Raw genomic sequence first — 16,179 nt, 5'->3', positions numbered from 1 at the left:
GTGTTATTACTCAGACAGTTTGTGAGCACTATTTTCTTCTTCGAGCTGGAGCACTCCAGACCAGTGCTTGTGGTTTACAGAGCTCTGTTGTAAACAGGGCTGTAAATCTTGCTCTGTTCTTGCCACATTTGCTGTGCATTCAAAGACCTACGACTGTTCCCCCCCCCTTGTTTCTTGAGGTTGCTTTTGCAGAAGTTTCACCACCCTAAGAGTATCGTAATTTATCTTGTTTACCCTCGTTTCTTGAAGTTGCTTTTGCAGCAGTTTCCCCTCCCTACATGTCACGTCATTTATCTTGCTGTCCTTGATAAATGAACAGGGGCAGCTCCCTTCCAGCACAGCAGTGCTTATCCTTATCATGGCCACCACGCTTTCCGTTCATGAGCGCGCCAGGGTATCCGGCTGCCTATTCCTCGATCAGCTCTGCAAGGCATGCTGCCACTGCAAGTAACAAAACAAACAAAAAATAGCATTTGAAATGCAAAAAGTCGTTTCTTTTGCTTTTGCGTATGTCCGCTGGAATTTCTTTCGATTTATTTATATTGAACTAACTATAAAAATGGTATTTGTACAGTAGCTTAGCTTTTCCGTAGATTTTTCAAATAGCTTTGAAAAGGATTCTTTTTTGCAGATACGGAGCTTGTGATCTGTTCGTTTTATGGGACTTATTTATTGTGGGTTCTCGTACACGTCTTTTTAAATGTGCATCAGCACTCTCCGGACCCCATCTAAGACTTTGCCATGCACAAATCTACTCCAGACCGGAAGGTTTAATTAATCTGCAAGCTTTTTAAAGCCAGAGATATTTCTCGGAATGGAGACGCGCGCGTTGCTCTTCTGACGCAAAGGTTGCGGGCAAGGTGTGCCTTTTGAGACATGTTAATCTTCTCAGGCATGGTGGTGGTGGTGTTCGGTCGTCAGTCAAGCACAATCAATTTTAAAGGGCTGGTACCACGACAAGCAACATAGAGCAATAGCGTGTAAAAACAGGTTGCGAAAATAAACAAGCCTTTACAGTTCAAAAGGTCTCACATTACGGTAAGTTTGAGCTATTGGCGCTGCATTTTTATTTGCAACGCCAACAGCTCAAACTTTCAGTATTGCAAGACCTATTGCATTCCATATGCTTATTTTGTGTGTGATTGGTAGGCTTACCAGAAGCTAACATTTGAGCAACACTCTGCTTTATGCAGCAGAAGTGGTTATCTGTGAGGACACTATACTATGCCTACCATAGCTCTTAGATTCAGTAAGTGCATTAAATCACCCTGACAGACTACTAAGACTGAGATATCAACTCTCAGGGTGGGTATTATAGTGCCCACCTCACTTCATGTCATTACGGACATTGTCTCCAGTCGTGAACTTTTCAGGAGTTGTAGTTTTACTTTACTTCCATTGAACTACTTAGACTAAAAGACTCGGAGTGCATTAGGTGATCACAAGGATGTTTAGAACTGAAAAATTACATGAATGGAGGCGGTCACACCCTAGTGGGTTCCTACATAGAATGCATGGATAAATATGGGAGTTAGACAGCACGATAGACATTCATTCTCTATAGATACTGTTCAAGGCAAACATGAGATGGAAGCTACATTCTAGAGCCCAGAAGGAGAAGGCCAGGAGTGCTACTAATGCTTGTGGGCTGATGACATTTAATATATTATACAGGAGTTACAAGGTATCATGCGTATTTTATTGTTGTGAGTCATACCATATCAGTACAATACATAACATTTTTTTATTGTGAATTAAAGTCATTACCTACTGCACTCCAGCGTATAGAGGTCAAAATGTTAGCACTGCTAGTTCAGCAAAATAACAGTCCCAACTTTTGCGATAGGTTAACAAAAAATATTTATTGTTTGGTGAGGAGCAACACAATCTAGATGCAAATAATTTTTATATAATACACAAGGCTTATGTTCTCAAATATACTTCATGACCATATGATATGTTTCAAGGTTTCAGGACATCCTAAATAAAATAACCAACCTGAAAAATCTCTTACTAGCTCATTATTTTTCTTATTTAAGGCTATCAAGAAATATACTTGTTTCTGACTGAAACGTAAAACCTCTTGACCATTTAAATGGTTCATTAAAGTTTTGTTAAGATTATGGGATGTTTACACTGAAATTAAAGGAACCATACTTTGTCATTTCATTCAATTTCTTTAGTGCATAATGAATCAGAAAAGATAAGACACATTCATCAGTCAAGTGTAAAATAGATATCAGAGACCTAGCGATGATAGGTTTTTACTTCTTGTTTCTTCGCATTAGAGAACAAACAGCCAACATGTTTCGGCCAGTCGTGGCTCAGAGGCCTGAGGCTATTTGAGGGCTGGAAAATACTGCTAAAACAAAAATAAAACAAATAATTGCAAAGTCGGCACAAAAGAGCACAAGTTTGTATATATACGATCACTTCATTAAGTGTGATAAGTTCAGTATGTTGTTGACGAAGTTCACATAGTAAAACTGGAGCATATGCACATCTTATTGGATGAAAACACAAACTAGTATATCCATTCCTTCCATCCTTAACATATGTAATGCAGGTTGAATATCCGTATTCAGAAAATACCCCCCCATTGTGGTAATTCAAAGGAGCAAGTGACTGATATTCCAATACCAATATGTAAAAGGACTTCGCATACAGGATTCAAGTATTCCTTCAAAGAATAAGATAAGCACAAACATCATAGCAATAGTTTATCATGCTATGGGTGCCGGAGCATGGCTGACCATATTAGTGATATGCATGAATTACATGACGTTAGTTTTATTTCCTCAATACAGTGGTATACTATTAGCCATCATGGTAACCGTAGGTAATCACTATCTGACATTTTATACTAATTACAAGATCGATGAAGAGAATGAATTCTAATCCGGCATCATGTAGTGCAATTCATACTAGAGTGACAATGAAATAATATTCAGTAGACCTACCAAAAACCCATTGATATCTCAGGTGAAAAGAGTGTGTCCCCGTGTATTATAGGTCTCAAGCATGTTACATGAGCCTCAAATAGAAATAAGGGGACCCCGTGAGTTATGTGAAAAGAAGAACAGACAAGGGGATATTTGGGACCTACATGTACAGTCTGGAGGAAAACCATGAAATGGTACATCCAAAGAAATAATTGATGGTGCAAAAATGTACACATTGTAAGATATTTAGAAAGGGTACCTAATCCCTAGGTCAGTATGGGTACAAACACCGGAGTTTGAGTCCTCTATATGGAGGGTGTCAAATGTCAGTGTATTTGAGCCAGACATGGAATTCAACATCCTTGTTCCAGACTGCATACATTTGCAGTATATACCTGCTGTCCCTTTGTCTCACTCGAGTTCTCGATTGCTTCCCCATGAGTGTGGAGGGATATGTTCCAACCGGAGGAATGTAAAGTGACATTCGTATTTGTGAAACTGGATATAATATTCAGTTAATGGGGGTCCAGAGTCTGTTTTATGTATATTTCTGTAATGTTCTTGTGTCGTGATTTTCAATGTCCGGATAGAGCTATACATACAGATTTTGCAGCATTGGTAAAGCATTTATGCATGCTACTCCTATCCACTGGTTGATTGGTATCCTAAGCATTCTATCCATATAAAGGCCGTTATTTTGTTGAGATCCAATTTATACATGGAGCAGTGGCAACAGGTGTAGAAACCTATTGATTTCGCAAGGAAGGATGTAGTCTGTTTTCTCTTGGCCTCAAATCCAGTTTGGCAGAGTATTTGTTTGAGATTAGTGTCTCTTCGGAGCCCCATCTGGGGTTGTCCAGAAATGTTGTAATTGATAAATGGGTTGCCAGTTAAAGGATGCTATTGTTTTTGTTAAACTCTTTGGATTTGGTGATGTCCTTGCAAAATTGTGTTATGTTCCTTCTTTGTGGTGCTTTTAGATTGTTTATTATCAGTCAGTAAGGTGTTGCATGGGGTTTGTGCAATTTCTGTTACAATTCGGTTGAGTTGTTGCAGTCCATAGCCCCTTTGTTGCAGTATGTCGCGCAATTCTGTTGACTTCTCTTTGAAGGTGTAATTTTGTGAACAGCTCCTGTGTAGTCAGTATTTCTCCATCTGGGATGTTTCAAATGATAGCAGGTGGATGGCAGCTGTCAGCCTGTAAAATAGAATTAGCAGCTGTTTCTTAAAAATAGTGTTATTTTGAGTCTGGTTTTCTTTACTTAAATTGTGAGATCAAGGAAGTTAATCTTGGTAGCTGAAACTTCTGAGGTCATTTTATTGTCCCATTCATTGTTGATTAGCTTCAAATATGTTTAAATTGTGTCTTTATTATCTTGCCACATGCACAAAATGTTCTCAATGTAAAGTCCCCAGTATATGGTATGTGGTGTATAGGTCTTATCCAGAAATGTTTCCACATTGCCCATGAAGATGCAGGAATATGAGTGTGCACATTTGGCCCCTATCACAGGCCCCTAGGTCTTTAGGTAGTGTTCCCCACTGAAGCTGAAAAGGTTAATGTGACACAAATGTAGCATCTCAGAGTCATATTGCATGAGTGCAGATATGGTCCTGATAAGAGTAGATAATGCCTTATTTACTGCTGCAATACCTTGTTCATGTTTAATGGAGGTGTATAGACTGACCACATCTTATAGTGACTAGGATGCAGTCAATTTGCCAATCTATGTTGCCCAATTTACTCAGAATATCTGTGCCCCTGATGTACGGTGTGTTCTTCATATAAGGTTGAAGGTGGTTATTATTGCAAAATATATATGAATATCCATGTAAATTCATGTGTATACACTTCAAAAGATATCATGCTTAGATATATCCCAGTAACATGAGGCCTGGAGCTCCAAAGGGCTTCCTATCTGACCTTGACTGGACAAACTTCAACAGCTATTCTGTACCCTCTTAGAGGTCACTTTGCTTATCCTGACTACATGATATTTCTTAATCTGGTTGTGCAAGTTGCTTACACAGTGCCGAGCCAGCCTTTCTGGTCTGCCCATATAATTGGCATGGTGCAGATCTTGCACATCCATGTTAGCCATATTTGGCTTGGTGCCTTATTCTACTTCCGCTGACATGGCATTACTAAATGTATATAGCACCCAGAAACCTGTCACTCAGGGAAGAAGCGGTCTGAGAGCCCCTAAGGCAGGAGACCTGACTTCTTCCTTGATAATTAGCAATGATGCATGCTTTTGGTACCAATAAATACATTTCCCTCTGTTTCTGAGCAAACCTGCTATGTCTTGTGAGTTTCATTAATTTGCTCCTGGGAGGGTGCCAGTATTTCCCCATCAGAATGGTGTCAGAAAGTGGGCCATTGGAGGACTGTGATACACTAATTGATATGTGGCATACACTGCAGGAGAGCCTGGGTTAGAGAATAATTTATGTCTACCTACACATATAAGAAGTAGTGAAACAGGTGCCTGATAAGTAACTAAGTTACTTTATGTCAATAAATATTGACAAATGGCTAGACCCTACGGGGGTTTTATAAAAATCCATTGCAGGAGACCCTATGCTAGGATGGGTTATTGATTTCACAAACATAAAGAAACCCTCCCAGAATATAGTGAGTGGAGCTTCTGATTTGCGGGTTGTACCGGAACACAGGGAAATGATTTTGAAATATGCCTAGTTATGTTATGGATGAATGACTGCATTTGAATAGGGCACTGATCTTCAGTACTGGACCTCTATGTTTCCTTGAAATGTTTCTTTGATTTATATAAAAAAATCGAGCGCATTAGTGCATTAGAAAAGCAAATGGGTTTTATGTGATGTCTCTGGCTGATCCATAACGGTTGATTTTCCTCTTTTTAACACATTCTATTAACTACCTAACAACTTTTCCTTTGTAGGAGACATTTTGAATTTATCTTTCAGGGTAAGTGCACATTGTGAGTAAACAAAACACATTTTATGAGAGGGGATCTAGGAAGAAAATCATGGTAAGCCCACTAGAAAAAACTGGCAGAAGGAAAAAAGGTTCAAAACAAATCATCACCAGATAGACCTGCAGATAAATGTTAAAATATGAATTATATAAAATATGTTAAGTAGCTGCAAGCTACTATGGAAAGTAAAGCAGTAACAAAGTATAGATGTGTGAACATTCAATTATTATATTGCCACAATGGTAAAAAAAAAAGTTTAATCAAAAAAAGAGGCAGAAATGCCAAGCATTCCATATAAAAAGAGAATGGACTTTGCATACATTGTCCTATGCTTCAGAGAAGATATTTTGTGTTTATGTTATGTTACGGAAACTTCTAAAGCGCACGAATACCCAAGGGTGTCTTGGCGCTAAGTTGGGGTGTTTACAGTGTCTAGAGTGCGAAGGAGGCTAAGTAATAAAAAGCCAAGTTTTAACAAGTTTCCTAAAAAAAACGTGGGAGCTGCTCTGATATTTATGGGCAAGCTGTTCCACAGCGCTGCCGCTTCAGAAGAAAAACAGCTTTCCCCCATTTGAGTCTCTTAAATTTAGGGCGCAAGATCATTAAAGTATTTTTAGACCTTAGATCTTGGTGAGGTGTATACCACGAGAGAGATTGTTTAAGGAACATGGGGCCGGAATAATATACAGCTTTATATGTAAGGCATAGAGCCTTGAATTTGATCCGGTTAGCCACTACAAGCCAGTGCAGCTTTTTGATACAAGCTGAGAAAGGGTGACATTTGGGCAAATAAAGGATAAGCCTAGCTGCTGCGTTTTGGATACTTACTACAATAATACATAATTGATGTATTTAAGATTGTTCATGTTTTATGTACCTTTTGTAAATGTTATCTCATAACAAATAAAGCCCTCTGATACCTTTGAGTATAGTAAGACCTGAGCTGAGTCCCAGCACCAGCTGCTGCTTTCTCTCCTGAAAAGTGTAGAAGCTGACACCTGCCGGTCATAAAACACGGCTAAAGGAACAAGCTACAAGTAAAGACTGTGGCAACTAGGTTTTAAATTAGTATCAAATAGCACATAAAAGCACGTGCCTTAAAAGACAAATGGTCTTGAAAGTTTTGAAATATAAGTTGATTATTTTGGATAAAAGAAAAGGGATAAAAGTCAGGACTTTCTTTCTTGCTTTTCCTAAAAATTACATTTGTGGATCTCATAGTAAATAATTACTTATTTCTGAAGGGTAAATAATTACTTATTTCTAAAGGGTGAAACAGACTTTCTATGTTTCAGTAAAGCTTCTGTGCTTAGTTTCCAAAGAAGTTCTGTAAGTGTTATAAATAAATGCATTTAAAATCAATATTTGCAAAGTGTGCATTCAGATTTCAATGTGCACATTAAGATTTCTATCTCCAAATGGTTAAATATGTTGTTGCACCAAATTAAAAGGGTGAATATTAGTTTATCTAACAACGCCAATATTACTGTCTCTTAGTGACAAACTTAAAATGTAGTATGGCCTAATGGCTGCAGTGTCAAATACAAAGGCTATTAAAAGTTATGAAAAGAGTAGCTGTACAGACATGTGAATTACATGGCAAGCCTTTATGCACAAGAATTCTGGGCGCATTATGAAAACTAACATTTTGAGCAAGTTCTTTAGGTGCTAGAAAACACATTGCACAGGAATAAAAAAAATAAGACAGCAAAAGTTACATTCTACATTTAAAATATTACCACCGGAGTCAGCCCCTCAGTAATGCTTCTCGAGAGCTACTTGAACTGTGATGGCCACATGTGGATAGCCTTGCTCAGATAGGGGACAATAGGTTAAAGGGTCAGAGGCCAAGTTCTGTATTTAGAACTGACCAGCACGACTGAAAGCAAAATGTCCACGCAGGGAGTTTTTGAGCATTTTTTTCTGAAGTTAGCCACTGTGACAGTCCTTAATTTAAACACGTTTTGTTAGCAGATAACTGATAAAATTGATTTTATCTAAATGATTTCAGAGAGTCACATGCACAGACTCTCTAGTGCAAGGTAAAAGAAGTATTTGTAGAAATAAAATAAGTCAGAACTTTTTAAGTATCTTAAAAACAAGTGTGTGTGATTTCCACTTTTAGGGGCCTACATTAGACTATGAAAGCATCACAGCGTTTCCGGATGTGTACATGTACATATATAATTGTGTAAATGCAAGTTGTACATTTAGTCTATAACCCTTGTAGTAATAATACAAATACATAAATAAACAAGGCTGTATTTGATTGAATGGGGAACATATTCCCTTTCAGCAGATTTGCTTCTATTTTGGTCTACAGCAAATAACACGTGTTAAGCAAACGCACACTCCAGTGCCACTTGTTCTAAATAGAAAAAATATAGATATATAATACCTGCTTGTAATGTTGAAAAGTAATTTAACAACTTAATTCCTTTGTATTAATAAAATGTCCCGATTCTAACATTGTAGGATAAAACGCTACAGCTAATTAACAAATAAGATCATAGCATTTCAAAAAAATTGCTCATTTATGAGAATGTTAAAATAAACGTAGCTCTGATGATGTCTGAGGCTATCATGTGCCTAGGAAAATTAGGGTCAAATAATTCTCAATTCATGTTAATAATATTCAGGATATCTTCATTAATAATTTAACTACATTTAAGAAATGGAAGAATTTACTTAGTTGTTTCAATGAAATTATGGCCTTGATTAAGCCTTCCTGGAACAAGATTGAACACCACAGATCTGTTTTGGGTAACATTAGCTAAAGGAAATATTGCATATTCTGTTAGGAGCAGATGGGGTTATCACTGTTTTCTTGAGAAATAATACCAGTATAGGAGATATGCAGGGTGGGGTTTATCATGCTGAATAACATTATCAAGGGGCACAGCGTAGATACCAGAGAGTACATAAGAGTAGGGACACGCCCAAGGAGAATAAAATGTTTCCGCTAAGGTAGGAGATGTTTCCACTAAGGTGGGAGATAAAGGGATACATTTCACAATTTTAATATAAATTAATAGGACCTCTGGTAACACATTTTTGCAGCAGTATATTTTTTTTTAATAAATAGAATTTACTCACAAATTCCTAAGGCTAGGTTAGAACAGGGCAGTTACAGCTTGAAGCTTCAGTAAGGATTCTCTGTTGAATGCAACCTCTATAGCGCACTTAGGGATGTTTTGATAGATGATGAATGATGCTGTTAGTCTGCAGTTTGTTACATATGAAATGGATGGATGTACACATAACTAACAATCAGGTTATAGAACTAGGGAACGGAGAGGTTTGGAAAAATGCCCTCACCATAAAGTGATATTTAAAATAAAGAAAAGAGAGGGTGGTGAAAACATGCTGTCCCCATAAAGTGATTACCTTATGAACGTGTGGTTCCCTTAGAGCCTGTTGTTCCTAACACCAGTACTATATTATTATTTATACCTGTAGAGGTAGAGTATTTTTCTCTCCTCAGTGGGTTTTAGCAGTAAAGTTCATCCACAGGGTGAAAGCCTCTTTGCCGTCATGCTGGGATACCCAGTACACTTTGTTCACTGTGAGTCCCAGGGTCAATGCGCAGGCAGTAAAGAGAGACTTGGACCACCTATGCCTGGAAGGTGGTAGCATCGTCTTGCAGTAGGCTGATGACCTCCTTGTGGCATCTCCATCACTTGAGGCCTGTGAAAGCCTGTGAAAAAGACACTGTAGCTCTGCTGAACTACCTCCAGATGAGAAGCCACAACGCCTCATTGTCAAAATGTCAGTGCTGCCAAAAAGAGGTCACTTAGAAGGGTTTTGTGATATTCCAAGGTACATGCCGCATGCCACCTGACAGAATAAAATTGTTTCAGGGCATTCAGCTCCTGCCCACCAAGAAAGGAATGATGTCCTTCCTGGGGATAATGAACTGCTGCCATCAATGGGTCCATGAATGCAGATGCTATGACTAATGAACTTGCAAACTGTTTCAAGAAATTGAAAGAAACATTGTGTACTGCACCATCATGGGGACTGCCTGATTAGAAACTGCCTTTCCATCTCTGTTTCAGAGCAAAATAACATTGCAAATGAAATGGTGTTGCACATGGTGTGCTGACACAGCTGGAAAAGAAAGACCTGTGGGACACAACTATGTGACTTTGCTTTCTGCAGTGATTGGAGGTCGGCAGCTGTGATGGTGGAGAGGATGGCTCTCATTGTGTTGGACTATACTTGTATTGTCTAGGTGCCACATTTGGTGCGGATGCATTTGGTACGGTTGCTGTTGTTGTCTGGATCGACACAACATTTTCTGCTGGCAGGCACACAGGTTATAATGGCACCATGTTGTCTAATTGTAATGTCATAATAAGAGGCCCACCTGTTAATTTGGCAAAAGTATTGCCTGCAATAGGTTATTCTGATGAAATCCATTCTCTTAGAAACAAATGAGACCCCTAAGTAAGTTGGTGTTGAGATTGTAGAAAATGGCACCACGCCAAGATTAGACACCATTAGAAAAGGCAGACTATAGGAGTGGTACGCTGATGGTTCCTTCAGCAGACGAATAGACACTAATTACAGAGCAGGGTATGCCATAGCAATAGCAGACAACAAAGTTGCAAGTGCAGCTCTGCCACTTGAAACATCTACCCAGTAAGATAAGCTGTATGCTGTAACAAAAGCATGAATACTAGTCAAGGGTAAAACTGTTAACATTTATACTGACTCACATTATGATTTGCAGTTCTTATTTGTGGCCAGCTGTGGAAGTATCATGGATTCATAACAGAAACAGGACGCCTTATTAACAAGCATTTACAATGCAATGGTCTCGGCATTGTTAAAGTTAGAGCTATTGGCACTGCTCATGACATTATTTTTGTTTATGGTTTTATTTTTAAAACATTTAAAGAAACACCACTGTTATTTACAATGTCAATAGCTTAATCTCTCTCAAATGCGAGACCTATTGCATTTGCACCTACACACAGAGCCACACACACAAAGCCACCCACACACAAAGCCACCCACACACACACACAGAGCCACCTACACAGAGCTATTCACATAGAGCAACCCACACAAAAATAAAGCCACCCACACACAGAGCCACCCACGCATAGAGCCACCTACAAAAAAAGCGACCCACACAGAGCAACACAGACAGAGGCACACACATAGAGCCTCCCACACACACACACAGCCCCCCACACTTACACAGAGCCCCACACACAAAGTCACACACACACAGAGCCACACATACATACACAGAGCCACATACACACACAGCCACACGCACACACATACAGAACAACACACACACACACACACACATAGATCTAGACACATACACATTGATCTTGGAAGCCAAAGCAGAAGTGGCACCGTTGTTTCTAGATCTTTGCATTTATCACTAAAAATTAAGCATTTAAAAAATAAAGGACTAATAACAATTGACAGATTATCTGAAAGGTTTCTGAGGCAGGATAAGAGTTCCTGTGGGGCGGGGGGAGGGGGAAGATAATATGAGCGAGACAAACTTTTGTTATTTAAAATATCAAGTACTTAAGGAGCAAATTTCTTCCACAGTACTGAATTTTAACTGATAGATTTTACTCAACTGTAAAGCTGCTAGGAACGTGGTCACGAGAAAGGAGCAGCGCAGCACCAGGATTCTGCAAAAGGTAGAGTCTTCAAAGAATTCGCAAAGGCAGAAGCCGCACAGAAGGCAAAGCAGGATTACTCTGGATACGTCAGCAGGTGAGCAGTGCGCGGACAGACAGTTAAACTGTCACAACGAACTTCACCTTAGCAAACGCGCGTTGCCTACTGGCATACATGAAACACTTCACTGACCCGGCCTTCCAATGGGAAACAGAGCTCCCAAAGTGAACACACGTGGCTTATAGCATGTGACGAGATTGACTTCGACCATTGCAATGTAACGTAAAAAAAGGTTCGTAGCGACGTGTTGGAAAACGTCTCCTATTTTATAAAGGCTCATCAGCTGTCCATTCTGGAATGTTGAGACGACAGCTGATGACTGAGCCGTGCGGACTGTGCATGCCTCCCTGCGATCTGGCATTCCTTTTCTGCGGGAAATTTAATAAAGACCTGTTCCACCTTTCTACCTCGTGGAGAGTCTTTATAAAATTTCCAACACCGAATAGGAAGGCCAGCGGCCAGGTCGCAGGGAGGCATACTTAATATTCCAGAATGGACAGCCAATGCCCCTAGACAGTACAAAAGCTACGGTGTCCCTAAGCGGACACGCAGCAATACAAGCTCAACAGCAGGGCACATCAGTACATGTAAACAATTTCAGGCAGCCACATGTTGCTAAGGACGCCATTCATACCGTTGTAATGAGAAATAAGCTTCAATGGAGGCTCTCTGGCAAATCAACGCTTCGGAAGTCTGTGCGACTCACTACGATTGGCCGAGGTGCTGCTAATAAGCCAATCCTAGGTCACTTAACATGTTAACAGTCCTTCCCATTGAATTGGTTATTCTGAGACCCGGAAGTGCTGTGAATACGGCCAAAGAGCCGTTAAAGGAACAACAACGGGTACTCGGATGAATGTATGGACTGCCTGTGTAAGTAGAGCAATATGCATATGAGTAGGACGTACGTTTTGGGGAGTACTCACGGATTTGAGTCTTTAAATACTTACATGTATTTTGTTTGGTGCACACTTTTAGTTGGAGCAGTGCGAAACATTTTAGCGGCGGAGTTAGGTCAGGGGAGGCAGAATTGAACGTGACCGCTGCGAGGAAGGGTGATTTTTGCCCCACTGCTTGTGTCTTCTTGTCCCAGGTGGCAGCCGGCCAGCGCTGTGGCAATCGCAGCTTTGCAATGCGGAGGAGGCTCCCGGCTGGATTCACAAACCTGTTATGGAGCTAAGAGGACAAAATGCCTCGGAGAAAGGCAGCGTCCTTTTCGGATCGGGGGGCGTGTTTTGCTGTTGTCTCCTCCTTGAGACTTCTCGCAAAAAACACGCCCCCCGATCCGAAAAGGACGGGGCCTAATCGGAGTGACTGACCTCTTCTCCAGTGGCTGGCCAGCATTTACGAGGCCAGCCAATGGAGAACAGGGGAGAAGAGGGGCGGGTTCAAGCCCCTCTTCTCCAAGTCATTAAATCTCCGACTTCCGGTTCTGCCTTTCGGCAGACCGGTAGTCCTCGACCTAAAAATGGTCCTTTAGTAAGGATCTTGTTTAAAGCAATACTATTATACACCAGGATAGCGGTAATAAAATGTGAAGCCTACACAGGAGCTAATACTAAGTTAGCCAAATGTGATGCCATCACTGACACAGCATTAAATGAAAGCATGTTACAGACAGTGCAGATGGGACTAATAAATAATGCATTCCAAAGGTACAGCTCATTCAGGGACAATTGTTGCAAGCTAAAGTAAAGGAAGCACAATGGTCTTCAACGCCAGATGAACATAGAGGGTGGATTGATGATGGATGTGAGCCGAAGAGAGTATGGGCCTACCAAGATGAGATGCCTGTGCCCCCACGCAGTATGTTCCTTTCCCTTACAAGACTGGAGCAGGGACCATCTGATATTGCACAAGGGAGGATGAATGCGCAGATGCATGTTGTTTCCCAGTGAATGGATTTAAATATTTACTGGTGTGGGTGGATACGTTTACAAAATGAATGGAGGTGTGTCCAACAGGGAAGAATGATGCAGCAACTGGGGCGCAGTGCTTCAGGAAAGCCAGCTCTCCAAGGTTAGGACCCACTAGGGCATAAATAGCGATGGAAGGAGATCACTTAGTGACTACATTTATGCTAAAGAGGTTGTTTTGGGGAATAAAGTATAACATGCATACCCCATACCACCCTCCAACTTGAGGCCAGGAGGAGTAAATGAGCTGAAAAAAAAAAAAGATTATTAGTAAAGGCAACTGATGGAACAGGCCTGAAATGGCCTGCTGCTCCTCTGACTTTAGTACTGCCTGCAATGTGGCAAAGACTTCTAAAGCGATTATGGAGACATGGCCATGGTGAGAAAAATAAAAGCTGTTTCTTTTAGTTCTAGATGGACTGGACCACAGACAGTGAACCAACGCCATGAATGGATTGAGAGGACAAAATGCAGGGCAGCACCCCAACGCCTGAGAAGACAGTACCAGAAGTTGATGACCATCTGTCACCAGAGGACCTGCGCAACACAGCAGTCAAGAAGAGGACAGACCAGACCATTTCTACAATCCATGAGGGCCCATCATAAAGCGTCAGAGGGACATGTCATAAACTGATGCTGTTGAGTGAAGTAGACGACGCAGTCTCGAAGAAAGGTGATGGTCTGCACCTGCAGAAAAATAAACTGAAGAGGACAACGCAGGGCAGTTCCATGAAACCGCCCCTGAACAAGACCACTGCGACCAGGAGGAGAAGCAGATGACCGCTCACTGCGTGCCTTTAAATTACTGACACTTGCAGAAAGTACCCGGGCACTCAGTGACTAAGTGACAATGTAGCCCGATGCATTGCATACAGCAAACAATATTTGTTGGACACCTAATTATGAGTATGCTGCCGGTATCATGACAGCCTGCTGATATAATAATGATCTCATCAGGATGTATCAATGTGACAATATATGCATTTTATGCAAACACTGTGTAATGCCATCCAAAGATATATAACTAATGTTTCCTTCATATATACATATATATTTTGGTTTTACACTAATGTTGGATAGGTCTATCCAAAAGGGAGGAATATCCATATAAATTCATGTGTATACACTTCAAAAGATATCATGCTTAGATATATCACAGTAACATGAGGCCTGGAGATCCAAAAGGCTTCCTATCTGACCTTGACTGGACAAACTTCAACAGCTATTCTGTACCCCCTTAGAGGTCACTTTGCTTGTCCTAACTACATGATATTTCTTAATCTAGTTGTGCAAGTTGCTTACACAGTGCCGAGCCAGCCTTTCTGGTCTGCCCATATAATTGGCATGGTGCAGATCTTGCACATCCATGTTAGCCATATTTGGCTTGGTGCCTTATTCTAGTTCCGCTGACATGGCATTACTAAAATGTATATAACACCCAGAAACCTGTCACTCTGGGAAGAAGCGGTCTGAGAGCCCCTAAGGCAGGAGACCTGACCTCTTCCTTGCTAATTAGCAATGATGCATGCTTTTGGTAAAAATAAATAAATTTCACTCCGTTTCTGAGCAAACATACTATGTCTGGTGAGTTTCATTCATTTGCTCCTGGGAGGGTGCCAGTATTTCCCCATCAGTTATCAATATATTCCCCACCCCCCCCAGCCTGAGCAGATGAAATGGATACCAGCTATGATTGGACGTCCTGGTGAGAACCATGTTTGTGAATTTTGAGTAGTAGATAAGAAGATGCCATTGTTGGGTGTTCAATGTACAATGAAATCTGGTCTTCAAAGGTCAAAAGTTTTTGATGTACCATTCCTCCAATTTGTTTTTGAGTTCTGAACTGATTTCTTTTGTGGTTTTTTTTTAACATGTCTTTATTGAGTTTTCATTTTGCAGTCTTCACAAAAAAGGGTATTCACTCGGCCATATTATTTTACATTGTACCAAGTAAACCTTTTGCAAACTGTGTAATTCTGATAAATTATGTTATCCCTCCCTCCCCCCAAAGCTTTCATATAAAGAATGATCCAAGATTCCAGTGCTTTATGAAAGTGGGTAAACTGGGGCTCCACCGTGGGACTTCACTTAGACCTTGTTGTCAAATTGCAGTGGAACTCGCAGATCACACACTTTAAAGCCTTCCATCTTGACCCAAATCCTCAATCTGATCAGGAGCGGAGCAGTGGGAACCAGTTGGATCCAGCAAGTCTTGCATCGTCATTAGGCATGCAGGCAGCACCTCTGCCAACTTATCGTCCCTTCTTGTCTTACTTATATGTTCCTCCTTCGCTCCGGCCCACTACCCTAGGTCCCTCTCCAACTTCTCTCTAGTTGGGGGCCTATCACTCATCCAGAGGATCGATATGCACTGTTTTGCTATTGTTAGGCCAGTACTGTAAATAGTCTACTTAACTGTTGCTTTGGGTTGTTAGGAGGTAGGCCCAGTAAGCATAGATTGTCTTTGGTACATCCCACCCTGTCGCCCACTTAAGCTGTGCCAGTATTTCCCCCCCGGAAGGCGGCTACAGGCGAGTAGTGCGAGCCATGTGTTATGTTATGTTAGTTTATTTTTATAATGCGCACAGCTTCCCAATAAGGGTTTCCCAGCGCAAAGCTAAAAAGGGAACTCAGAAAAAGAAAAGC

Source organism: Triturus cristatus, chromosome 4_2 (assembly GCF_964204655.1).
Source record: "Triturus cristatus chromosome 4_2, aTriCri1.1, whole genome shotgun sequence".
NCBI classification, from domain to species: Eukaryota; Metazoa; Chordata; class Amphibia; order Caudata; family Salamandridae; genus Triturus; species Triturus cristatus.
Note: the sequence above shows the minus strand (reverse complement) of the source record.